Source organism: Carettochelys insculpta, chromosome 3, assembly GCF_033958435.1.
Source record: "Carettochelys insculpta isolate YL-2023 chromosome 3, ASM3395843v1, whole genome shotgun sequence".
NCBI classification, from domain to species: Eukaryota; Metazoa; Chordata; order Testudines; family Carettochelyidae; genus Carettochelys; species Carettochelys insculpta.
The window spans coordinates 64,149,322-64,175,471 of record NC_134139.1 but is presented as its reverse complement, the minus strand read 5'-3'; the positions used below and the strand labels follow the sequence as shown (position 1 = coordinate 64,175,471).

The window sequence follows — 26,150 nt, the reverse complement described above, 5'->3', positions numbered from 1 at the left end:
ACATGTAAATGTCTTTCATTTGCAGTCTGTAACAGAGATGATTCTACTAACACTGCGTAGATGAGTGTTTTTCTAAGTGTGTGAATGAAAATTTGGACATAATTGAGGAACTGAACTGAGAAAATGGGAGAGCACAGTGTTGTGGAAGCAGTGCTGATCACAGGATATCAGAGAGACAAGGTGGCTGAGGTACTCTCTTATGAGACCAACCTCAAAGTGGGGATGGCAAGGCCACACTCTCAGAAAACCATTGTACTGCATAGTCCATCCAGCTCTCACATGGAACCTGCAAGGAGAACGCAAAAGTGGAAGGCCTCGGACAACGTGGAGAAGGTTTACTTAGATTGAAGGACAACAACTGGGGTATTGCTGGAGCCAGCTAGAATTTTTGTCCCAAGACAGAGTGATGTGGAGGAGACTTGTAGATGAGCTATACTGCATGTGGAGGACAAGGGTTAAGTAGTCGTAGCAGTAGTAGACTGTGGGAGAGAGAAACAAGTTTTTGGTCTTGTCAGGACTCTTTTTCATAGTGAGAGTTAGTGAAAATGTTAAGGTCAACTGGTCCAAATTAAACAGGTTTTGTACAGATGAGGTACTTGCCATGACTTGTCAGAAGAATGGTTTGTGATGTTCTGCTAGACAAGTTTTTGGGTTCTGTGTGAGACTGACTGTCCTACACTTTAGGAAGTTGGATGGTGGAACATTTTCCTGAATGAACTTATCTCAAGGATCCACTCTTACTGCTCATTTCCCAGACTTCCTGTAGCCCTGAGACCAATCAGGATGTCCAGAATCCACCCACACCCACAAAACTACTCCAAAACAAAAAGGTGAAATTTGGCACATTGATGATCTGTACCTGTAACCCCACCTATATGCAAGAGTGGGCTACATCAACTTGCAAGTATAATTTGGCCTGAAACTTTTGAATAGTGAACCTAGCCACAGCCCTTAAAATTATATTAAAAAAAACCTAAATGTGAACCAAATGTAAACACAGATATCTTTCTTAAACTAAGCAAAGAACTTAAAATGATAAACCTCTCCCACTCATGTCGATAAGAATTCATGCAGCATATTAACAAGCTCATGGCTGCACTGCAACTCTCACAATATCAGATTTTTTTCTTTTAATCTCCAGCTCCTGGAGATGAGTGATAATATAATACACTTTCTTTTTCACAAATGTTTCCAGCCCTCTTTGGTAAGGTGAAAACCTGAAAGCAAAAGCACTGTATTGGCTCAGAAACTAGATAGCAAAAAAGAATTCCCACTTAAAAAAAAAAATCTCAGGATTTGTTAATGCTTGGACATAGCCATACTGATGAGGAGACTGTCACTACTAACTATGTTACCAAAAATAATCTGCTACTGTGCTTACTCATTAGATGCAGATCCATTGGAGAAGGAGTTCTGTTGCAGTTGGTTGGTCTAACTGTAAAAGATTCCTGGCATGTAGAATCATATGTTGGAATTCACAGCTGTCACACCCTCCCCTGCCAGACAAAAAATAAAAAAAATCCAAGTCACCCTTACCCTGGCCTACAAAGAGAGGAGAAATCTCCTTCCAAATCTGTTCTGGGAGTAGCCTATGCCAAAAACTTTGGTTACCCCTCCTACATAAAAATATTATATTTTTGCATTAAAAATATGGTCTGTAGAAAATATGAAAGGAAGTTAGAATTGTAGTCTCAGTGTTAGTCTGTAGCTTCACAAACAACAAGTGGTCCTGTAGCAATTTAAAGATTGACTAATTTACTAGGTCATGAGCTTTTAATCTGAAGAAATGGGTCTTAACAATGAAAGACTGCTTGTTATTTGTGAAAGACTGTTGTGCTCATATTTAACTTATTAGGAACTTACATACTTGAATCCACTTGACCTCTTCTACACCAAAGTACAGAAGAACATATGGAATTTATGTGCATCTGGGTGCAGAGCACAAAAGACTGACTATTGAAAATAATTAACATTAAAAAATAACCTGTATGAGCCCATTTCTTCACCACTGAAAGAAAAGGGAAAGACTGCAATGGGAGCTACAACCTGGACCTATATGGTGACGGCTGGATGCTGTTCAAACTAGAAATCTATTGCAGAGATATGCAATCAACAATTTATCAAATTCCATCCTGAGCCACAGTGCACTTGTCCAATTCATAAGCAGGAACTAAGCGACAGATTCCCAGTACTTCACCAGAAGCTGGATATGAATACACCTGTCCATTGATTTACAAAATTTTGATTTATGAATTTTGCTACAATGTACGATGTAAAATTTATACCTATTGTCAATTTATGGACATATTTTTGCTATGAAGAATTATCAACCTTCATCGGAGCGTCCACTTCTTAAGTAATGAATGCGGAGGAATACAACAGTATGCAGTGCGAGGCTCACTCATTTCCCTCAGCTGCCCACTTCTTCCTAGTTGGTTTGCGTGCTTTGTTGTGTTCGTGTCATCTTGACTGTGCGTGATATTAATCTTCAAATATCTTTGTTCTTTGTGATCATCATGGGTCCTAGACATGAAAAGGTTTCTTCAGGAGCTGTCACTAATGCCAAGAAACCAAGGAAAGCAATATCTGTGGCTACCAAACTTGAAGTTATTAAAAGAATTGAAGAGGGACAGCAATCAAAAGACATATGTGGCAATGGACTTGGTGGCACTGACAGTGCCTGTGGTCTTTGTGCCAAAAGTAAAGATAAAATATATGGCAGAAATGTATGTTGGTGGAGCTAAAAGTTGCATTGAACAACAAAGGCTGGGGATGCAATAATGGGTAAACTTGAAAGACTCCAAATACATTGGCTCAACATCCATAATGAATGCAACATGTCTTTGAGCTCCCTCAGCATAAGTGGAAAAAGTCCTGACTTTGTTTGAAGACCCACAGAAGAAAGCCAAGGAAGAGAGGCAAGTTGGGGCTGCCAAACTAACATTCAAAGAAAGTCACAGTTGATTTGAGTGCTTTAAACTGTGTTCACATTATCATAGTCTGTGTGTTACAGGCGAAGCAGCATCTGCTGAATTTAGGCAGCTAACATTCTCCTAGTTGCATTGCAACAAATAATTGACAAAGCTGGATGTTCTCCAAAACAAATCTTTAATGTTGACAAAATGGGGCTTTTATGGGAAAGAATTCTCTCTCAAACTTGTATTTCAAGGGATGAAACAAAAGCAACAGGTTTCAAGGCCTCCAAAGATCAACTGACGTTACTTCTTGTTGGAAATTTGGAAGGAGAAGTGAAATTGAAGCCTCTCCTTGTTTACCGTTCGGATAATCTGAGGGCACTTAAAGGCTTAAACAAGGCATCATTACCTGTGGTCTTGTGTTCTAATCAAAAGGCATGGGTGAGAAAGCAGGCTTTTACTGATTACATAACAAGCTACCTTTCATCATTCATCTTTAAATATTGTACTGAAAATAATCTGGATAATAAATGTCTGTTAATCCTTGATAATGCTCCTGGGAACCCTATCAATGTCAAAGACTATGGTGATAACATTTGCGTGTGTGTGTGGTGGGGGAGGGGAATTGACCCCAAATACCACTTCCACCCTTCAGTCAATAGATCAGGGCATCATTGCTATATTTAAAGCTTACTGTCTGCAACTGGTGATGAGGTATCTCACATCTGCACCAGACGTAGAAGACAAACCAACAATTAAGCAGTTGGGGAAGAACTACAACATCAAGATGGCAATAGAAAATATCACAACTGCATGGAATAAGATTACTCAAAGTATCCTGAATGCTGTTTGTAAAAAGCTATTGCCCATGATTTCGGTGGTTTGGAGAATGAAGTGAAAGACACTTAGCTTCTGGCATGCAACTGGCAACTCAAGCAGGATTCAATGAGGTAGACACAGATGATGTTCAAGACCTATTATTGTCACACACTGAATAATTAATTCAGATGGATGCAGAAAGTTTACCAGAAAAGGAGGAGGAAGAATTGGATGAACCACAAAAATGCTGAACACTAAAACACTCTCAAAATTCTTCAGTGCGTTGGAGGCAGCTACACAAATTCTCGAGGACAACGACCCAAACTTAGAACAGAGTTCAGCATCCAACCGACAATTTCACAAAACTGTTTGATGCTATCAGGAGTTGTATAGCAGTTGTATGACACTCATGAGGCCCACTTACTAGCCTAAGTTACCTCTTGCTGTGCTTCTGGTAAAATTCTGAGCTTGCTTTCATAGCTTATTTAAATTAATAAATCTCACTCCCAGTAAAACTGGGGAAAAAATGTGAGGTCAGAGATAGCTGTGTTATGAGCAGTCATGCGAAGCTCATACTTGTGTGAGACTCATCGGAAGAATGGCATCATGTATAATGTCCTCCTTGCCTGGTAATAGCCAGAAGCCCACCATCTTTGGTTTATGGTCCAGTGTGCTCAGTTTTACTGTGCCTGCATTCCTGATTTTTTAAATGTTAGTGTATTCTCTCTTCTTTTAATCTGCATGTATGGACAATTTTGTATGTTAGTGTGCATCCCACTTTCTGCTTTGAGTGCTGTCCATGTTTCACCTGACTGAGTTTGCAGGTGATTATCTTACAGACTTAAGTCAGGCAGCTATCAAGGAAGATACATTAGTGTTGGATTACCGCCATTGATTTTATGAACCTTCACTGTATTTTTATAATATGGCATAAGGAAAATCCGAACAATTCAGTTTCATAGAAAAAAATCAGAATAAACATTAGTGAATATATTTTATGTATAATACACTTTATACTTCCCTAACAAAATTAATCATACTTTTTATTGATTCATATGAAAAGGATCATTTTCCTCAGTGCTTTTTTCCTTAAATAAATAAATAAATAAATAGGAGCTGGTATTCAGCCGGCTCCTGTAGTAAGTACAGGCCTAGTATGAGGCCTTAGGCCTGAACCAAAGTAATGGTCAAAACTTTGCTAACAGAAAGCAAAGTGCAGCTGTAAGCAAAAGGTATGCATTGCTCACAGCAGTTGGCAAGAAGAGGGTTGATGTTGCAGAAACCTATCTACTTAGCATGTTGAAATAGGAACATGGTACCAGAACACCCGACCCTGGAACATTCCACAGATAAGAAAGAACAGACCGACCCATCCCAATGACAGGGGCAGAAGGGTAATATGATGGATAGAGTTTTGTTCAAACCACCATGTACAAGGTGAGAGGCAGCACCTGATTACGTAGAAGGGTGTACCTCAATACGTCAGGAGTGATGAGTAAGTTGTTTGTACCTGTGTATAAGAATGTAATCTTGGGATGTGGTCTGGGTCCGGCCGAGGGGGCAGTGGAAAGTCCTGCCACTGACTGAGCCGAGTCCATTGACCGTGGGTGCATATTTGTAGTATGCCCTGACTTAGACTAAGAAATCTACAGGGAACTACTACTGTATCCAATACGGCAATAAACCTGGCCGACGTGCCTTCGCACCTTACTAGACTCTGTGGTCATTGGGGGTGCTCTTCGAGTCTGCTGTGTCACCTATCTGCAGAGCCGGGGCAGCACACAGAGGGAACACACTCACGCATCTGAGTGATACATTGGAGAGAGCAGAGCACCATGCTGGTGGCAACTCTGACAACAGCTCCCTGTTCTCTCCCCAAAGCCAAACCCACAGCTTCGGCTGCCAAGTTGCCGGTACTCAGTACCAGCAAGTACTGGCACACAAAAAGCACAGATTTTCTTTATTCTTGGTGTAAAAAAATACTACATATACTCTCATTTTCCTGTGAGAACACAGGCAAAAAGAGTATTAACAGTAACAGAAAAATCTTGGTAAAACACCACAAGTTTTGGCATTTTTGATATATATACACACACAAATATTTTTGTTGTTGTTCAGATATATGGACCTTGATAATTTATAATATAGAATTAATTTTCACTGGTTTCAATAAGAAGTTTCTGCTATTAATTTTAGTACAATATTAAGTACTGTATTTCACCATAATCTTATATACACACAAAACAAAATCAATTTATGGGAAAAATACAACCCAAAGACAATTTTCTGATGATTTGCTTATTACCTGGGTGTAATTCATGTCAATGTAATTAATAGTTGAGCTGTAAGTTTGTGGGTTATCCACATCCTGTAGGCTCAATTGCCTCTTGTATCCTCCATTGCTGTCTCATATCCTGTAAGTGTCTCACTGCATAGCTGGATAAAGAATACATGTGGTTTAGTTAGATTATTATTCTGTATTTACAACTTTGCCTTTATATATGCATATATAAAGCTTTTGTGCTTTTATATTCAATGTACCTCCTGTGAAAAATAATAATTTTTAACAGTATATGGCCTCTTCCACTTGCCATAACTTAGGGCCTCAGAGTGTCATAATTGGGCCTTGCTTGTACATCACAAACCACAGTTCCTTGTTTTATACTCCTTGCATGCAGACAGCATGAAATGCAGTTCTCACTCCCTTCATTTGCAATAATGATATTCTTGAAGAATTAAGCCATTTCTAGTAGTGCATTCCAGGTGTCCCTTATCCAGGAACACCTGTGGTACATACCCTAGCAGAGGCAGGAGAAAGCAAGTCTGCATACTGCTGTTTCCTCACATTTCTTCTTCAAAGTGATATGCTCTGCCGGAGGCTTTTCCCCACTGTTCCCATAGCAGGGAATGCCCCCCCCCACAAGAATATGGTACCAGGTAAGTCCCCCACTCCCATCCCCTTTATGCTAGGATCCCACAGTGTCCTCCCTAGCCCAGAAAAGTCCTTAATCCAGCAAACCCAGGGTTTCGCAGGGTTGTCGGCTTAAAGAGATTCAGGTGTATTTATATATAGGCCTCTATTTTTCTGCATAGAAGTAACCAGTAGAGCTAAATCAGTCTCTGTCCTCTGACTGGCTTCTGAACCTCCAAGGGCAGTTTATTTCGAATCTCTCAATGGAAATCAGTTTGGCCTAAGAACAAACAAAGGGAATATGTTGGCCCATAAAACAGTATAGGGGCTTGCTATACTCCAGTGATCTTGAGCATGATAAAGTTTTACTATGGGTCTTAACATGCTTATGTTTTAGTCTCTCCTCCATCCCTTAAATAAGGGGTACTCACTCACTTGTAGTTCTCCTTTAGCCTCAACTTTAGTGCCTGCTAGCAACCACATTTTAAAGAACAACATAAAATAATCTTCTAATGTATTATGGAGATCTGTTCTTTGCATGCTATTTTCTTTCTCTCTCTTTTCCAATAGCAGGAAATACTTGCAACTTCTGCCCAAGTAGATAGAATCTTGGTCACTGAGGACCTGATTCTCAATCAAACCAAGGTCAATTAGCAAAACTCTGATAGTGTAAAGACACCATCAAGAAGCCATAAATTATAGTCACACCCTGGTAAGGCCTTTTTACAATGCCATATCAGGGTAAAGAGGGCTTGGCATAAATGAGAATTTGGCCCAAATGTAATGATTATGCCGTACAGATCTGGGGACAGGATGAGTGAACAGAACAGCAGCCAACAGTGGAACTTGCCTGGAAGTTCACCTTGTGGGGAGCCCCATACTATTTAGCCTTTTTCTTGTAGTTTGTTTCTCTTCTGCCCTGCAAGGGGGCAATAAAATCATCCAAGGGACCTCTCTCTGAAGAAAGGGAAAATGGATAGTGATAGGTCAGTTGTTGTGTCCTGCACAGCATGTGCCATGTTTGTCTTCCTCGTGGAAGATAGAAGGGATTTCAGCTGTACCAAGTGCAGGCTGGTTGCCATCTTGGAGGAAAAGATTACAGGACTTGAGGCCCAAATATCAACTCTCTGGTCCATTACAGAAGATGAAGACTTCTTCAATAGAAGGCAGAATTTAATACTGCAGGTACAGCAGGTGGGAAAAACAGTGGGCAGCACAGAACAAGGAAGAAAATTGAAAGTATGTAACCTCCAAGAGAAGAAAGCCAACTCAGGTATCCCCAGTTCTGGGGGAGGTAAGTGATCACTTTCAGGCTCTGTGCACAGGCAATACAGTAGAGATTGCTGTAGCAGAGACCTCTCAAGGAAAGGATCTGAAGAAGACCTCCCTGACTAGAAGGCATGGGATGCGTAGTCCTAGGGATGGGGGCTCTATGACCACCACCCCTAAAAGACGACAATGTGGTGGTGGTCAGAGACTCCCTCCTAAGAGGGACAGAGTTGCCCATCTGCCATCCAGACCTGGAATCTAGGGAAGTATGCTGCTTACCGGGAGTTAGAATGCAGGATATGACTGAGAGTCTTTCAAAACTGCAACCTTCAGATTATGATCCCTTCCTACTTCTCCATGTAGGAACTAATAATAAGCTAAGAATGACCTTGAGCAGATCACCACAGATTATGTAGCACTTGGGAAGGAAGATCAAGGAACATGGAGCACAAGTAGTGTTCTCGTCCATCCTCCCTGTTGAAGAAAGGGGTCCAGGAAGGGATCGTTGAATCATGGAAGTAAATGTGTGGTTGAACAGGTGGTGTTGGAGAAAGGACTTGGTTTCTTTAATTATGGGATTCTGTTTTGGGCACAAGAATTACTAGGAAGAGATAGGATCCACCTAATGAACAGAGGAAATTGCTTCTTTGCAAGCAGGTTTGCAAACCTAGTGAGGGGAGCTTTAAACTAAATTCATCAGGGGTAGTGACATAAGCCCTGAGGCAAGTGGGGAAGTGAGGTACTGGGAAGAAACACAAGGAGGAAGGAGAAAATTGACCAATCAGCAGATTTTCTAAGGTGTTCATTCATGAGTGCAAGAAGCCTGGGAAACAGGAAGAATTAGAAGCTCTGGCACAGTCAATGAAGTAGGATGTGATTGGAATAATGGAGACTTGATGGGATGACTCACGTAAACGGAGCACGGTCATGGAAGGGTATAAACTATTGAGGAAGGACAGCCAGGGGAGAAAACGAGGAGTTGCACTGTATGTAACAGAGAAGTATGATTACTCAGAACTCCTGTATATAGAGGGAGAAAAACCCATCAAGAGTCTTTTGGTTAGACCTAGAGGTGGAAGGAACAGAGATGATGTTGTGGTTGGTGTCTGCTGTAGACCACCAGATCAGGTGGATGAGGCTTTCTTCAGACAACTATGAGAAGCTTCCAGATCACAGGCCCTGGTTCTCATGGGGGAATTTAATCACCCTTACATCCGTTAGAAGTCCAATACATAAGCACACAGACAATCCAGGAAGATTTTGGAGAATGTTGGGGATAACTTCCTGGTACAAGTACTGAAAGAACCAAACAGGGGACATATGCAGCTTAACGTCAAAAAGAGGAAAGAACTAGTGGGAGAAGTAGAAGTGGGTGGCAACCTGGGGTGCAGTGATCATGAGATGGTGGATTTCAGGATTCTGACAAAAAGGAAGGAAGGTGAGCAGTAAAATACACACCCTGGATTTCAGCAGAGCCGACTTTGACTCCCTCAGGGAACTGATGCGCAGGATCCCCAGAGAAGCTAACATGAAGGGGAAAAGAGTCCAGAGAACTGGCAGTATTTTAAAGAAGCCTTATTGAAGGTACAGCAACGAACCATCCTGATGTGAGGTAAGAAAAGCAAATATGGTAGGCAACCAACTTGGCTTAATAGGGATCTCCAACCAAATTAGCGAGAAGAGATGCTTTTTTCAAATTCAGTAAAAACTCGGTAATTACAGAGCCACAATGCATGTGAATAGGAGACAGTCCTTAATAAATAACATCAAACCGTACTTTATCACCCCTATTTTAAGAACAGCACACACGATTGGTACCAGTGAGAAAGTTGTTACCCCCATCTCCAGGTCTAACCCACCTCAGCCCCCAAATCCACCCCCTATCCCCAAGCTTTGCCCCCCAGCCCAGCCCACAAACCCGCCATCCCCAGGCTTGACCTCCCTCAGCCCCAAACTGCCCCCCAATTCCCAGGCTTAACCCACCAGAGCTGCCCTGCCCCAGCCTGTCCACTGAACCTGGATCTTACTTGCCTACTCAGTGCTCTCCCGCTGCATGTGCTCTGGGTCTCCCCGCCCTCCTCCCTCTGCCAACTCCTCAGGCCAGAAAGTGCCCTTCCCAGCTGCTCCCCACCCAGTGGTGCCAGTGCCAGACTCACCGGGTCCCAGAGCTGGGGGAGCTGAGCTTGCCCTGGGACAGGACGCCAGGCTTTGGTGGCTGCCAGCAGAAGTGGGGAGGGGCCGCAGGTGGGGAGTGAGGAGCAGCTGGGGGCAAGCAGAGTCAGTGAGGGCAGTGCCTAGAGCCACATGGGAGTCCTTAAAGAGACACAGGTTGCCGCCCTCCCTGCCCCGAACTAAGCAGACTGGGGAATCACACATGTGCATTGGCTCCCTGCCTCATTAGACTTATTATGCGTGTGCAGACAGGCTACCTAAAGCATTGCTACAGAAATTTTCCAGCCAGGCGCACTAAGGTGGAGCACACAGGGAAAGCCTCGAATTATCATCTAGTTCTGTTTTGAGCCCATAATGGTTTTGGCTTTCCAATATCCCCAGGCAAAAAGTTGAACAGGCTGGCTGCGTGAAGAAATTGCTTCCTTTTGTTTGCTTCAAATCTGCTGCCTATTGGGTGACACTTAATTTTTGTGTTGTGAAAAGGCATAAATAACATTTCCTTATTCACCTCCTCTGCACAAGTCTAGATTTTATAGACCTCTGTCGTACCCCCTCCCTTAATCATCTCTTTTGCAAACTTAAAAAGTCACAGTCTTTTCAATTTCTCTTCACATGGAAGCTGTTCCATACCCTTAATCATTTTTATTGCCCTTTTATGAACCTCTTCCAATTCCTTTTTTGAGATGGAGCTACCAGAGCCGCATATAGGAGCAGGAAAGTGAGCTGTATCCTTTTCATTATGTGCAGATTTAGCAGATCCATTCAGGAAGTAGGAGCAGATGAACACCTCCCAGTCCTCCATTCTTTCGTCTGGATTACTTGGGATTCTTGTAACTAAGGCTGCAACTCTGAATCTGAAGACTCTATTCGTTATCTAAATACTTCCAAACTAGTAGCTTCTCCCTCCTAGATCCATGAACAATACCCACCACTGTCATCAGATAAAGTCGTGGGCCTCAGGTTACCAACTCTCCATTTTATTGTAAGTCACGTGATAGCTGCAATTTTTCTTATCTCTCCAGTTGCTTGAAACAGGTGATTGTGAGAATCTGAGCTTTCACAAAAACACAGAGTTCCTCTCTCTCTCTTTCTCTGTCTCACTCGTTGCACAGAAAAAGTTTTAAACTGTGATTCAAGTGTACCAAGAAGGATCAAGGATGGAGTCTATCAGGGCTTGTCTATACTACTCTGAAGATCGACCCAGTCTTCCAGAATTCAATTTCACGTGTCTGGTACAGATTGTGAAATCCATCTGTCTGGGGTTGCCACCTGATCCCTGTATTCCTTGCTAGAAGTAAGGGAGGTTGATGGGAGAAATGGTCCCAGTCTCCCTCAGTGAAGACAGTCAGGTAAGTTGATTTCAGATATGTTGATTCTGTCTATGTTAGCTAGAATTGCATACAAGAAATTGACTTATTCCCCTAGTGTAAACCTGGCCTAAAGTACCTGGGGACCCTCTCCGTCTCCAAGGTCTTCTACTTCTATAAATGTAGAAACAACACCATTCAGCTAATAGCTCTGCATATCATGGTGAAAAAAAGAATCTTTTTGCAAATATGTAGCAACACAAGCTTTTACTTCTTGTTACCTTAGATACGAAACAGAATTTAGAGTTGCTTTTGAAACAATAAGAAAAGCAAGCCACCGCACCTTACTGTTTAGCATTCAGCAGTCGCTGGCCAAGGCATTTCATGGTGTTTTGATCAATTTTCATGCAACAGTACAGAAATGAGCATTTCTGAAGGTCTTCAGTTAAGTCCCTTAAAAATTCACACTAATTGTGAAGAGGGGAAGAGGTAGTGAGCCAAATTAAGTCTGTAGGATGCAGGGATTTTCCCCTTTTTAATAATAACCTTGGAATGCCACTAATGTCTCAATAGGCCAGAAGGCAGAGCAGCAGGTTATCAGTAGTGGAAAGTTCACTGAGCAAAATGAGAGTTCTCTCTTCTGGAGGTATCATAACCACACTATTAAAGTGACATTGTCAAATTAAATTTGCCTCCAGTTTTGGGCCTCACTGCAGTTACTTTAAGTCTATGGAAGAATCCAGGTTAGTTTGAAAAGTTTATAATATTTTATTCCTAAATGTTATCAGTCTAAATAGATTTATATAAAAACCTTGTAACACTCTATACTGTGTCTGAAGTACTGCTTTAGGGAATTTATACTGAATATAGAAGAAATCTACCTTCTGGATCCAGGAACAAATCAAATGTGAATTCTTCTATGTTGCCTTAAAACATAATAATTACAAATCTGGCTGATTAAAGTAGAGTAAAGCAGTAGAAGCAAATGAGTTGGCATAAATGGCTCACATGTTACCATCCAATTAGGAGATTCCTTTCTCTTCAGATTCATTTTACTTGGAAGATTCTTCCAATGAGCACACTTGCTCATACTAAGGTATATTATCCCTTCTGCCTAGATCACATTGAACCAATAGACTCAATACACCACTTCAAATCAACCAACACAAATTTTACTGAGACAGTGAGTGGATTTCATCCTGTGAGTTACATATCTGTTGTGCTTTATCTGTGGGGACACAAAATAAGTGTTAAGTATCAGGGGGTAGCCGTGTTAGTTTGGATCTGCAGAAGCAAGGAAGGGTCCTGTGGTGCCTTATAGACTAACAGAAATGTATGAGCATAAGCTTTCATGGGCAAAGACCCACTTCATCAGATGAAGATAAGTGTTGTACTGGTTTCTCATATTTAGTCATACTGCATAACAAATCCTTGTTTGCCCCAATTACAACAGTATCTTGAAACTCTGTTCACAATTGGGATCCTGAATGACTGGGTACTGTGCATTTGCAAAATAACAGTCTATACCACAAAGAGCTTATAAACTAGGTTTTACGTTCACATTCTCAAAATTGGAAGGTCATCTGATTAGTTGAGATTTGTCAAGGTCAAGACGTCTCTCAAATTATTTGCTGAACTACCTGGTAGCTTTTTCTACCACACAGGTCTACCTACTACCACAGCCCTAAATAATGTAAAGATTCATGTTAGATTAATAACTAGAAGCTTGTGTTGTTACAGGGATATACTTCACAAAGTCATGTATGTAAAAAAAGTCAAAAATGGCCAAGCACTTATAAAACTGGATGGTAATAAACTGTGAATCCCAATGTTAATTGAACTTGGCGATATTCTGAATTTGAACAGCTCTTAACCATGCTTGTTGTTGTTTACATCTCTTCACATTGACTCAATAGAGATTGTAAGTGTAGAGTGATGTTCAGGATTACTTTCTGTTCTATGGCTGCAGGGCTGCTGACAGAATTCACAGAATCATAGAATTCTAGGGCTGGAAGAGACCTCAGGAGGTCATTGAGTCCATTCACCATCCCAAACCAGGACCAACCCTAACTAAATCATCCCAGCAAGGACTGTGTCAACCAGGAACTTATAAATATCTTGGGAAGGAGATTCCACAACCCCTCTAGGTCATGCATTCCAGTGCTTCACCACCCTCCCAGTGAAGGAGTTTTTCCTAACAACCAATCTAGACCACCCCCACTGTAACTTCACACCAGTGCTGCTTGTTCTACCATCCATCACAACAGAGAACAGCCTCTGTCCACCCTCTTTAGAGCTCCCCTTCAGGAAGGGGACAGCTGCTATCAAATTGTCCTTCACTCTTCTCTTCTGCAAACTAAATAGGCCCAAATCCCTCACCCGCTCCTCATAGGTCATGCACTCCAGCCCCGTAATCATTATAGTTGCCTTCTGCTGGACCTTCTCCAATGTATCCTTTCCCTTTCTATATGTGGGGGTGGAGGTGGTGCCAAATAAAGAGGAAAATAATGTCTCTAGATCTGCTAGAAATGCTCTTCCTAATGCACCCCAATATGCCATTAGCCTTCTTGGCTACAAGGCACACTGTTGACTCATATTCAGCTTCAGATCTACTGTAATCCCCAGGTCCTTTTCTGCTACATAACTACTTAACCAGTCAGTCCCCAGCCTGTAACAATACTTGGGATTCTTCCATCTCAAGGGCAGGACTCTGCACTTATCCTTGTTGAACCTCATCAGATTCCTTTTGGCCCAATCCTCCAATTTGTCTAGGTTACTCTGGACCCTATCCCTACCCTCCACCGTACCTACCTCTCCTCTTAGCTTAATATCATTGGCAAATTTGCTGAAGATAGAATCCATAGCCTCATCCAAGTCATTAATAAAGATACTCACCCTAGAACCAGTCCTTGGGTCACTCCACTTGAAACCAACTGCCAGCCAGACATTGAGCCACTGATCACTGCCTGTTAGCTCAAACCATCTTTCCAGCTCTATCTACCTTACAGTCCATTTATCCTATCCATACTTCCTTAACTTTTGGCCAAGAATATTGTGGCAGACTGTATCAAAAGCTTTGCTAAAATCAAGGTATATCACTTCCATTGACTTCCCCATGTCCTTAGAGCTAGTCACCTCATCATAAAACTAATTAGGTCGGTCAGGCATGACTTGCCCTTGGTGAATCCATGTTGACTATTCCTGATCACATTCCCCTCTTCCAAATGCTTCAAAATGGATTCCTTGAGATCCCCTCCATGATTTTTCCAGGGACTGAGTTAAGGCTGACCAGTCTATAGTACCCTGGATTGCCTTTCTTTCCTTTTTTAAAAATGGGCATTATATTTGCTTTTTCCCAATCATCTGGTATATCTCCCGATCACCACGAGTTTTCAAAGATAATGGCCAAAGGCTCTGCAATGACATTTGCCTACTCCCTCAGTATCCTTGGGTGCATTACACCCAGACCCAGGGATCTGTGTATGTCTAGCTTTTCTAAACAGCTCTTAAAGAGAAGTTACTCACCGTAGTAACGGTGGTTCTTCGAGATGTGTCCCCGTGGGTGCTCCACAATAGGTGTCGGGCTTGCCCGGCGCCGCAGATCGGATCTTCCAAGCAGTTTCTGCCGGACCACACATGCGCCGGCACGCACCGCTCCCTTGCGCGCTCCTGGCCATGTGCGCGATCCGGTCCCCGCCAGTTCCTCGACCAACCGCCTCGGGTGCCCCTGTAAAACACTAACAGAGATCCGAAGCGGGGAGGATGGGCGGGTAGTGGAGCACCCACGGGGACACATCTCGAAGAACCACCGTTACTCCGGTGAGTAACTTCTCTTTCTTCTTCGAGTGTCCCCGTGGGTGCTCCACAATAGGTGACTACCCAGCAATAACCCAAGATAGGAGGTGGGCAATCGGATTATGTGCAGCTTGTCCCCGAGAGGACCGCTGCAGAGAGACGGGTATCCTCTTGGAATACCCTGTCAAGGGCGTAATGTTTGGCGAAGGTGTTGTAGGATGACCAGGTCGCCGCTCTGCAAATGTCTTTTAACGCAATGCCCTTGAAAAAGGCTGTTGATGTCGCCACCGCCCTGGTGGAATGAGCCCTGGGAGTGGCCGATAAAGGAGTCTTTCTGAGCTCGTAGCACATTTTTATGCAGGATACAATGTGCTTTGAGATTCTCTGCGAGGAGAGACCCTCTCCTTTTGATTTGGGAGCGAGGGAGACTAGGAGTCTATCCGTTTTCCGGAAGGACTTGGTCCTGTCTACGTAGAAGGCTAGCGCCCTCCTCACGTCCAGGAGGTGTAGGCGCGCCTCTTCGTTGGAATTATGAGGCTTTGGATAAAACGAGGGTAGAACAATAGGTTCGTTGATGTGAAACTCGGAAAAAACTTTGGGAACAAAGGCTGGATGCAGCCGTATGGTTACCGCCTCCTTGGAAAAAACAGTGCAGGGTGGCGTTGCCATGACTGCCGCGAGCTCGCTCACCCTATGAGCTGATGTAATTGCAAGAAGAAAGGTCGTCTTTATTGTAAGGAGGCGGAGGGGAACCGTGGCCAAGGGCTCGAACGGTGGTCCCATTAGTGTGGTAAGCACCAGGTCCAAGTTCCACGAAGGTGGAATCGGTTTCCGAGGGGGGTATAGGTTTACCAACCCTTTGAGGAACCTGGTAACCATAGGGTGGGCGAACACCGTGTGCCCGTCCTCCTCATGTCTGAGCGCCGAGATGGCGGCAAGGTGGACCTTTAACGAGGATAGCGAGAGTCCTCCTCTCTTGAGGTCCAGTAAATACTCTAGTATTGTAGGTATAGGCACCAAAAGGGGGGCCAGCTGTTTGGTAGAACACCAAGCCGTGAAGCGAGTCCACTTTTGTTTGTAGGTCTTCCTGGTGGAAGTCCTCCTGCTACTTTCTAGGACTTGCTGTACTTCCACTGTGCATGTGCTCTCTATGGAGCTGAGCCATGGATTAACCACGCTTGCAGTTGCAGGCTTTGGGGGTGCGGATGCACTATGGACCCCTGGGCTTGCGTGAGCAGATCCGGCGCCACCGGAAGGGGCATCGGTGGACGGTCCAACATGCGCAGGAGTAGGGGTAACCATTGTTGTCGATCCCACGTTGGGACTATCAGGATCATCCGGGCCCTTTCCCTCCTGGCTTCTTGCAAAACTTTGTGGATCAGCACTGTGGGAGGAAACGCATAAAGCAGGGGGCCCCTCCACAGGATCACGAACGCGTCCCCCAGGGACCCTCATCCCAGTCCTGCCCTGGAGCAGAATCGTGGGCACTTCTTGTTGTGCTGAGTGGCAAACAGGTCTATCTGGGGAAAACCCCATGCGTGGAAAATCGGCCGTAGCAGATCGGGACAGATCTGCCACTCGTGCAAAACGCCTGCTCAGCTGGTCTGCCTTCACGTTGTGCACACCCGGCAAGTATGAGGCTTTCAAGATTATATTGTTGGCGATGCACCAGTTCCATAAGCGGATTGCTTCCGCGCATAGGGCACGGGATCGAGCTCCTCCTTGCCTGTTTATATAAAACATGGTGGAGGTATTGTCTGTACTGATCCCGACTACTTTGCCTTGTATGTGGTCTCGAAAGTGTCTGCAGGCGTTGAACACTGCTCTGAGCTCCAGTACATTGATGTGTAGTGACTGTTCCGTGGGTGACCACAGTCCTTGAGTCACCTTTTCGCCCATGTGCGCTCCCCACCCTATGAGGGAGGCATCTGTAGTGAGAAAAACCGATATTTGCGGCTGGTGGAAGGGTACCCCTGTTAGCAAGTTCCTGGGGTTTACCCACCATTGTAGGGATTTGCGCACCCCGGCTGTGGGCGACACCACCCTGTGAACGGTGTGTATTGCCGGTTTGTATACGCTCGCCAGCCAGTGCTGCATGCTGCGCATGTGTAACCTGGCGTTCTGTACTACGAACGTCGCCGCTGCCATGTGGCCCAGCAGCTGCAAGCATGTCAAGACCGGCACCATAGGGCTGAAGGTGATGACTTGCACGAGGGAACCGATGGCCCTAAAGCGAGCCTCTGGTAGATATACTCTCGCTGTAACCGAGTTTATGCGAGCCCCTATGAACTCTATGTCCTGTGTGGGGTCTATTTTTGATTTTGCCAGATTGATAACCAGGCCGAGTGAAGAGAACGTGTTTGCTGTGACGCGTATCATGCGCAGAACCTCCCCTCTCGAGGCCCCTTTGAGCAGGCAGTCGTCCACATACGGGAAAAGAAATACCCCCTGTCTGTGCAGGTAGGCTGACACCACTGCCAAGGTCTTGGTGAAGACTCTGGGGGCCGAGGAGAGGCCAAACGGTAGGACTTTGTATTGGAAGTGTTCGTTGCCCACCATGAACCGGAGGAATCGCCGGTGAGCCGGATGGATAGTTATGTGGAAGTACGCGTCTTGTAAATCGAGGGCTGCGAACCAGTCTCCATCGTCCAGTGCTGTAAGGATGGAGGCGATTGTGGTCATCCGAAAACGTTGCTTGCGCAGGTACCTGTTGAGGCCGCGAAGGTCTAAGATGGGCCTCCAGCCTCCTGTCTTTTTCTCCGTGAGGAAGTACCGGGAGTAGAACCCTTTCCCTTGCAGTTGCTCCGGCACCCTTTCCACTGCCCCTATGAGCATGAGATGGGCCACCTCCTGCCTGAGCCTTGCTACATGGGAGGGCTCCTGGAGGTGGGGCTTGGGTGGAGGTCACGACGGTGGGAGCGACTGGAAGGGGATGGCGTACCCCATGGCTATGATCTCCAGCACCCATTTGTCTGTGGTGATCCTTTGCCACTGGTCGTAGAATGGTCGGAGGCGATGGTGGAATAGTCGCTTCGGATGACCTTGTGCGATGGTAGTGATGGCGCATCCCTGGATCTGTATGTCAAACTTGTGGCCTTTGGCCCCGCCCCGAGGATGCATGGCTCTGTTGTGAGCGTCGCCTGGGAGTTCTGTACTGCTGGCGCTGTTGATGTCGCCCTTGCTCGTAACCCCTGTGATACTGGGGGCGCTGTTGCTGGTACTGGTACCGCCTTTGTTGAGGGTAGTACCTTTTCTTTGTGTATGGAGGGGTGTAAATCCCCAGGGTCCTGAGTGTGGCTCTTGAATCTTTACTGGAATGAAGGACCGAGTCAGTTGATTCAGCAAACAGCTTCTGCGAGTCGAAGGGAAGGTCAACTATCTTCACCTGCAGATCCCTCGGTATACCCGAAGTCTGGAGCCAGGACTCCCTTCGCATCACCACTGCCGTTGCTGTGGAACGTGCTGCTGTGTCCGCAACGTCCAGAGCAATCTGAACTCCCGTCCTCGCGGCTGCGTAGCCTTCTTGCACTATGGCCTTGAGCACCGGCTTTTTGTCCTCTGGAAGCGAGTCCATGAGGGAGGTTAACCTGGAATAGTTGTCAAAATTATGGTTCGCTAAGTGCGCTGCGTAATTTGCCATTCGCAGTGTTAAAGTGGAGGAGGAGTAGACCTTTCTGCCGAACAGCTCTAGCTTCTTGGCATCTTTGTCTGTTCCCCCTGTCTTGAATTGAGATGTCTTTGATCTTTGTTGTGAGGACTCCACCACCAAGGAATTTGGCTGTGGGTGGCTAAACAGGAACTCCATGCCCTTCGCCGGCACGAAGTATTTCTTATCCGCTCTCTTTTGGACGGGCGGAATAGTCGCAGGGGTCTGCCATATCATAGTGGCGGACTCTAAGATCGCTTCATCAAGCGGTATTGCTACTCTGGAGGAGGCCGGAGGTCTCAAATTTTTGAGGAGCTTATGGTGTTTCTCTTGCACCTCTGCTGTCTGGATGCCTTGCGTGAAGGCCACCCTCTTAAACAGTTCCTGAAACTGTTTGAGATCATCCGTAGGATGGACGTCCCCCGGGGCCGTAGCCTCGTCCGGGGAGGAGAGCGAGGAACCGCTGGAGTACGTCTCTCTGGACCCTTCCGGTTCCTGCTGGTGATGGTACACCCTCTCGCTAGAGGTTTGCGAGGGAAGATCTCGGGGTTCCATGACCAGTCCCCCCTGAGATGCTTGAGTCTCTGTCCCCGGTCGCAATTGCCCTCGGGGGTACGAGATAATGTGCGGGGATCTTTCCCTAGTAGATTGCCGATGGTGTCTATGCCCCGCGTGGTAGGGGCCACCATGGCAGTATAGGCACTGTTCTTGGGAAGGTGACCTAGACCACTCCCTTGGTGCGTACCCTCTGCGTCTGGGGGAGGGAGATCGTCGAGACACTGGAGAGAGCAATTTTGCATAATAGTCCAGCGGTTCAAACCCCAGGAAGGGTGAAGGTGGTGCCATCCAGGGTGAGGCTGGTTGTAAAAATGGAGAAGGGGGCTCCGGGTAGGCTAGTGGGGGCCCCTGCCTTCTGGCTGGAGTCTGCAACATGAGCGGAGGGCTGTGAGAAAGCAGCTCCACAGCCCTGTCCGGAGAGGGGCTGCAATGCCTCCTCTTGTGTGCAGCCTTCCCCCTCCCTGGAGGAGGTAACTCCGCCCCCTGATGCGCAGGGGATCCCGGCCCCGTCGGCACCGTGCTAGGCACGCTCGAAGGCGGTGCCGCACGTGCGGTGTCCTTCTGCGCCTGCAGGCTACGTGCCTGCGCGCTCTGCACCGCCGGTTCCCCGGGGGTCGGTGCCGCTGCCTGCGGTGCCGCCGGTACCGGCGCTTGTTTAGCCGCCGCCCTGCCTGCGGTGCGGGGCGGCTGGCTGATTATCGGAGGCTGAGCCGCTTCCACATGGCTCTCCGTGCCGCCGCCGATCAGCTGTTGCTGCGGCTGGGGGCTGCTCGCTCCTCCCGTCCCGCTCGCTGTTGCTGCCGGCAGGGATCAGGCTGGAGAGGCTTTCCTCCGTTTTTGCACTGATGGGGTGAGGGAGGCAGCTTTCCTTTTATGGGCCCCGGAGGGTCCCTCCTGCTGCGGCCGCTCCGGCACGTCTGGCTGGAGGGCCTTATCAAAAAGCAGCATTTTAAGCCGCATCTCCCTGTCTCTCCGTGCTCTGGTTGTTAATTTAGCACAGAAGGAGCATTTCTGTGCCACATGGGACTCCCCCAGGCACCTTATGCATAGACTGTGCCCATCGGACGCTGGCATCGCCTCTCGGCAGGACTCACATTTTTTAAATCCTGAAGAGGACATTGTTGGTGAGTCTTTCAATTGTTAAGCGGGTACTTAGCACCTTCTCTGTGCTGTTTTCCCCGTCCGATGGCCTGCCTCAGCAGGAGGGCTGATGGCCCTATGCTCCTGGCCTCCGGCGCTTGTTACTGGGACTGGATTGAAGCTGTCCCGCTTGTAGTTTGTTTGTTTGTTTGTTTGTTTGTTTCAAAAATAACAACCGGCTAACTTGCAGTCGCCTAAGTACTTGAAAAACTTAAGAGAAAAACAGGTAAAGTCATTGAATACGCTACTTGGCCTTAGCCTAGTCGGATTCCGTCTGCAGCCGACGGCGGTTAAGAGGAACTGGCGGGGACCGGATCGCGCACATGGCCAGGAGCGCGCAAGGGAGCGGCACGCGCCGGCGCATGCGCGGTCCGGCAGAAACTGCTTGGAAGATCCGATCTGCGGCGCCGGGCAAGCCCGACACCTATTGTGGAGCACCCACGGGGACACTCGAAGAAGAACCTATTCTTTTACCACTGAGGGCTGCCCACCTCATGCCCGTAGTACATTGGCTAGTGCAGTAGTCTTCAAGCTGACCTTATCTGTAAAGACAGAGGCCTTTTTATAAGGCAGCTGGCTAGGCTTGGCTCAAAGACTTGCCTCTAATCTATCAGCCCTTGAATGCCCACCTGGAACAAAGCACTCCCAACTCACACTTTTCAAACACCAAAACACACAAACAAATGCTCAGAGACAGACACCTGGATAGTCACCCCACCAACTCACGACACAGCCCCACACAAGCCACACTTACCAGAGCTGCTCTTGGACATTTCCCACCCGAACTCCCCTGCTGGCTGCTGCCCTGCTCACTGCGTACGCTCTGTCTGCCTTTTTGTGAGGCTGCTGGGCTAGGCCTCAATTGCCAGGCCTTTGGGCAAGGTGGGGTGGAAATGGCTCCAGGCCCCTGAGAAGAAATGGGGCCTTGGACAGCAGGGGTGGTGCTGGCAGCTAACCTCCTTGCAACCAGCCTTTCAGCACTGCCTGGCCCATGCCAGCTGGGATTCTGGCGGCAATTTAAAGGACCCATGAGTCTGACCACCACTGCTGTCATGTTGCAGTAGTGACAACGGTGGCCAGGAGCTCCGGGTCCTTTTAAATTGGTGGGTCCCAGGCAGTTCCCGCTGTTGGCTGCCCAGGGTGATTTTGTTATGTGTTTCACAGGTGGGTATTGTGCTGGGAGATTTGTGATGATTTGCAAGGGTGGTAAATGAAGGGCATATGCAAAGGGAAGAGCAGTTTGTATTTAGCTTTACTCTATGTGCTAGAGTGTGGGTAGTTTTGAAGAACTGTGGTAGTTGGCTCAGTAATCCACTATCTGTGCTGTCTCCTTCACGTAACAAATGAAATTGTTGCATGCCCGTTAGCTGTAGAGTCAGAGTGATGATTGGTTGAGTTATCTGACCAGGCTAGGGCTCTCAGCATGGCACAGACATGTGCCTGACTTTTTCACGGGTATAATTTGTTAAGTCAAAATGGCCAAGATCTTAAAAACTGGCTGGTAAGTCTGGTAACACACTGCAAATCCCAGTGGTGATTGACCCTGACAATATTCTGAGCAAAGAGAGCTCTCAGTCATGCTTGCGGCTGCTTTTATTGCTTTTCACTTACTGAAGACATTTTACATTTCACAGTGAGACAACAGAGTGACTGTCCTAAGAAGTCTACATAAACTAGAGATAAACCCAAAGCAAAACACTTGGGTGGATCAAAGCTCTCCTGAATCCTCCAGGAATTAATATGGATTCACATCTGTGATTAGCTATGTCTACAGTGGAACAAATTAAACCCTCAGCTCTGAATACCACATTGAGTGTCAAGAAAGTTTGGATTCAGATGAGAACTTTGTATCTCACATGCATTTCTAGTTTAAAAATTAAGCAGCTCATTAATTTATCATCATCATCATCATCATCATCATCATCATCATCAATAACCATGGGTTCAGTGCCCATTGGTTTACCTTTTGTAAAATGGTTGGAAAGCAGATTTCCACACCATATTTGAACATCACTTGCCAGTTAGCCAACACTAATGGAATACAAAGCTAATAGCATCACTCACCACTCTCCTCTTCATCTGCTTCACGCAGATGTGAGAATTTTAACTTACAGGCCATGGTAGCAATCCCTTTAGTGGTTCTAAGATGCAGCACATAGAAATATACAGAAAGATCCAATTCTCCATAAGCTCCTTCTGGCTATTGAGCTGACCTATCAGTCATATGGTCTCCTGTTTTCACTTCATATTGCAAAACTTATACAGAGTTTTGACCAATTACCTGTTATAGGAATAACTGTGCTAGTACACATTAAGGTTGTCAAGAAGAGGAAAAAGGCTAATAATGGTGGACCCTTATTCAGAGGAGTCAAAGTTCAAACATTTCACGATGGCCAACTCAGAAGATGTTTGTTTTGTTAAAGACATGCTAGGTATGTTTTTTGTTTCTTCAAGTTATGATTTACAGAGAAATGTACATGGAAAAATGCTCTTTAATAAACATCCAAAGATGGTGGTCTTGAATTACAGTATTTACCTCCAGTTTTAGATACAGTTTGACAGACATGCCTCTTACAAACCTTAGAACATCATTATATGCACTCTAATAGAGGGGAAAACAATTGCCCATGATGTTTAAAAGCAAAAAGTAAGACATTTTATCTGACACTGAGTTTTCATAGGACAAAGCTGGTAACTGTGATCTGAATTATTGTGAAGTTTCACAGTGTTTAACTTAACTTCATTTAAACTACCAGTTACAAGCTTTACCACAGATTATTAAGGTAGACAACAAATGCACCCAATACAACCAGATAGTCTGTTACAGATGCATTAAATTGATTATGATATTGCACTATGTATTTATGCTGTATAGCATTCCCCGAAATATTAGGAAGAATCATGAGATTATAACAAAAGGCCAGATTCTCATCTCAGTTATATCATGTATTAGCCCTGAGATCAGAATAACAGTTACTTTTTTAATTAAGTGCATCTGTACAACATGCCATTTCTAATGTACTGAACCTTTTCATGGTATTTTTATATTAATTTTCGTAATCAAATTATTACTAGCTTGTTTAGTTTAATCATCTCTTCACAGGCAACTACAAGTTACTACTGTATATGACATTCTGGCTACATACTGGACACTTCATTTCACAAGGCTTTCATGAAGCTTATAATACTTGTTTGCAGAAAGGATGATATGAGTGAGGAAGCACTGTGGTGTTTCCCCAGTCTTATGGAATTTCTCTAAATTTACTACTTATTTATTATTGTATTCTTTTCAATTAATCACTTATAAAACAAATTCACTTCTGCTAGTGAGATGTGAATGACTGAATGCAGGGACATTCTCTTTCAGGTGGCAGATGTTACTACATTGTTTACATTGGGTTATGCCTGATTTTGGCTGGCCTGTATTTCATACTGCAAATTCATTTGCTACTGGGGGGTATGAATTAATCTCTCTGCTTCAGTCTCCTCAGGGGTAAAATTACCCATTTCACAGGTGGGCTGAGTGCTTTTGTTAAAATCACAGGGTTTGAGATCCTCACATGGAAGAGACTACGATACTGTCAAGTGTTATTTTCTTTCAACCAGTTCACCCATTCCAGGTTCATTTTTAAAGTCAATATATAGCCAGTTAATATTTATCTTATTCTTGGCAAGCTCTGATCAATAGCCAAACATAGTTTTATAGCAATTTGCAAACATAAAAGCATTAAATATTTATGTTTTTTATTAAGAAACTTGCTTTCCACACTTCACCCCTAAATAATTATTAATTATAAATGAGCACCTTTCACAATGCTCTAGTCTCTTCCTTGTAATGGTAGATAACAATAAATAATGTAATAGGTCAATGTAATGATTCAGATCAATTCAGAAAAAATAAAATTAAAGGAAAAAATAGGAATTAAGGGCCCAATCTAGCACAGATCCACACTTGAACAGGGAGGATGGTTACACCTATGCAAAACTTAAATAATTTCAGCATGACTCTGTGCAAAGTGCAAAGGTCTACTCATCCTGATCTGATAGAAGGAATAGGACCTGAGGCTTGATCCAAAGTCCAAAGGAGGCCTCCCCTTGACCTCAGTGATAGGTTCATGTCGGATATTTAAGACATGATACGTTTTTATATGGCTACCAAAACAAAAAGGTAGTTAACCATCAACACATGCCTACACTCTGAGTTAATTACAAAGCTCTGTAGAACAAGATGCAGCTTATCTGTTAAAAAATAACAGTCTGAAAAGCAGTAGTAGTAATTTGCATGTTCAAGCATCATCTGTGACTTGTGTGCAATCCCTCTGTCATATAACTTTATGGGTGAAAGATTAATTTTTCTTTCCCTGCAATTTTGACATTGGCAAGGTTTGTACTTAAGCAGCTGTTGCTAATAACAGTTTTCTGGGGGAAAAAAGGGGGCGGGGATTTAGATTTGTGTCACACTTCCATTTGTTAATGAGTAATCTTCTTTTAGTTAGACAGGATCAGCAGACCTTGACAGAAGAGGAAGTTTGCTTCTTTCTGAAGTAAAAGCAATGGGATAGGATCCATAAAAATCTGACTACAAATAAGAGACGTATCTAGAGAAGTCAGCTGAAGAGACTTCAGGAGAGTGAGTTCGGAAAGGTGCAGTACTCCACTCTTCCTTTTATGAACAGCCTTATCTGACTACAGAAACCAGGGCAATTGCATGGACAGCATACATTGAACTTTAGCTTGACTTGACTCCTCGCACATCTCAGCTCACACTTACCTCTTCAGAGGCTGCAGACCTCTGTGCTGAAAGTTGAAATGGCAGGCTTTCCATGGGGACACATGCAGGGTTTTGGGGAAGGTTGTATTGCAATCCGTCTTGCTGTGTGAAATGCACAGGGCTCCAAGTTAACAGCTTTTCAGAGTCTTAGCAAAAATTCTAGTTTCAGTTGCCCATTGCCACGTGGTATAGATCATAGAGGTTATATATTGAAACCCAAAAGGGCTTTTAAAACGGTCCAGACTGTCCTTACTTTTTTAAATTTTAGAATATATCTGAACTCACTGCATACAATATGTATATAGAATGAGAAGGAAATGGTTAACTGGTTATGACTGACAGTGCCCTATTTATTAAGTAACATGTATAGGGTAGTCCAACAATTGAAAAGGCAAAATATCTAAAATTATATTTATACTATTTCTTATAGTAAAGCATGTACAAACAGAATTTAATAATTTCTAGACGTTTTAGTTCTCCTGGGTCATGTTGCACAATATTCCAAAAAGAACACAATATTTGCAATAAATGTAAATTACAAGAAGCCTCCTATTTTCATACAGGACAATCAGATCAACTGACACAAACCATGTGCAAAGGATATGTGCAGTAAAAACATGTTGGAAATTGTCATACCCTCATATATCACAGTTATGTGTCACTGAATGTTAAGAATGTTATCAACATGTTGTTACTATTGTTAACAGTGGCTAAAAAAGGAATCCTGATGGCCTGGATGACTCCAGCAGGACCACTAGGGACACAACAGCTCAGTCTGATCACAGTAAACCTTAGAACAGAGCAACTCTAAGCAAAATCAAGAACAAAAATCAGGCCGTTTTGAAAA

General features: G+C 44.7%; 1 long non-coding RNA gene across 1 annotated transcript; it reads right to left on the bottom strand.

Moving 5' to 3' along the window:
* Positions 1–1,396: 1,396 nt before the first annotated feature.
* LOC142010312 (uncharacterized) lies at positions 1,397–25,436 on the bottom strand. The gene is made up of 3 exons (XR_012644765.1): positions 25,304–25,436; positions 6,040–6,170; positions 1,397–1,496 (listed from the first exon to the last, which is right to left on the bottom strand). It is a non-coding gene; the product is annotated as an uncharacterized LOC142010312 (long non-coding RNA).
* Between the last annotated feature and the right edge of the window lie 714 nt (positions 25,437–26,150).